The 1,834-nt window shown below is 32.8% G+C and overlaps 1 non-coding gene across 1 annotated transcript; it reads left to right on the forward strand.

Annotated features, from left to right (window-relative positions):
• Positions 1 to 793: 793 nt before the first annotated feature.
• TRNAD-GUC (transfer RNA aspartic acid (anticodon GUC)) lies at positions 794 to 865 on the forward strand. Its single transcript has one exon. It is a non-coding gene; the product is annotated as a tRNA-Asp (tRNA).
• Positions 866 to 1,834: the final 969 nt, after the last annotated feature.

Consider the following 1,834-nt stretch of genomic DNA (forward strand, 5'->3'; position numbering starts at 1 on the left):
AGCTAGTATTATCAATTGATGCAAAACACTACACTATATATAAATGATAATATCACAAAAACAAGGTACAGTTTCTAAATTTCTATAAATCCCATCAGGGAGGAGGGAGTCGTTCCCACTGAACTCACTGAACCCACTGTCACATCAGTTTTTCTCTTTGATTTTTTCTTCATCTTTCTGAACCCACAACACACGGAAATCCTATCTTTTTCAACCAACTCAATAATAAAAAAAAATACTAAACAATTAAAGTACAAGTCTTAAAACATATGGTACAAGAGAAAATGAGAGAGGGAAAGTAGAGAGAGAGGATGAAGTGGGTTCATGAAACCAATTAAACAACCCGTCGAAGAGGAAGTGGTACCGGCGGTAACTCTATTGCTAATTAAGATTTTACCTTGATTATTTTATATATTTTTTTTAATTGAGTGGGTTGAAAAAAATAGGATTTCCGTGTGTTGTGGGTTCGGAAAGATGAAGAAAAATCAAAGAGAAAAGCTAATGTGGCAGTGGGTTCAGTGGGTTCGGTGGGTTCAATGGAACGACTCCCTCCTCCCTCATAAATATAAAAAACTAAAAAGATGTTAGTGATAAGTGAAATATATAAAATTTCCTACATTCGCACTCTTGAGAAACCAAAAACTCACTTATTCTTAACCGCCATCTTCATATTTTATTGTTACATCGTTTGAAACACGAATTTCTGAACAGTTCTGTGTCTTTTGCAGTTCATAACTTAATATTAAGACTAACTTGCCTTTGTATAACATAATTAGAAAAACGTAGACAAGATGTCGTTGTAGTATAGTGGTAAGTATTCCCGCCTGTCACGCGGGTGACCCGGGTTCGATCCCCGGCAACGGCGTTTTTTCAATTAGCATTTCGTCTTTAACGTTTAAACCGTTAATTTTTTATTTTGTATATTTTCGTGCTTATAAAAGCAGGCTTTTGCTTGGCTGCTAATTGCTATTATGAGCTTCTCCAGTTCTATTTATTTTCCCATTTACAAAAGTGATTGGTGATAGCTTTAACTTTTATTCTTTTGTATACTAAATAATTCAAATTTATTTTTCACTTTTTCCAGATATAACTCACGTTTGACAGAATCCAGATTATTACAGTTTTGACATTGTCATGATATTTTTTAATACAACTAGCAACACGAAACAATATTAGTCGTTGAGCGCTTGAAATGATGATCACTAGATCTCCAAATACCGATCCATACCAAACATTGTTTCTGCTATAAATCAAGTAAATGATATGCGTTTGAGATGTGTTATTTAAGCTTGTAAAACTCTTTTGAACAATAAGCATACTATTTAATACATTGTTTTTTATACCTGGGACATTTCCACATTGAACCTTCAACTTCACCAACATGTGAGTTTCTACCCTCCTACGACCTACATCTTTCCACTTTAGACCAGTGTAACCTCTTTGATCTAAAGATATCCAAAGTCGCAGATTACCCCTTCATGCAAACAAGCCAAGTTAAATACCGATGTAATTAAATTCATACTTTTTAAAGTTAGGATATGGAACTATTAAGATATATTTAACAATTTTAACATGTTCCGTAATCCTAACTTTGGAACGGATCAATTAATTGCGTTGCTTTTGTAACAAAGGTTTAGTAAAAATATACAACTCGTTGCTCCAAACTTCAATTTTAAGAAGTTTAACCGATCATTTTACAACTTTTTCTTGAACAAATGAAGATCAATTTCCAAATATTTTTGTTTGCTCATTAAAAAGAGGATTTAATAACCATTTACTACCATGAGTTATTGTCTCAAAACATTTCAATAGGTGTTTAACATTTTTAAACTTT

This window comes from Lactuca serriola, chromosome 3 (genome assembly GCF_051521515.1).
Source record: "Lactuca serriola cultivar US96UC23 chromosome 3, Lser_US96UC23_V15, whole genome shotgun sequence".
Taxonomy (NCBI): domain Eukaryota; kingdom Viridiplantae; phylum Streptophyta; class Magnoliopsida; order Asterales; family Asteraceae; genus Lactuca; species Lactuca serriola.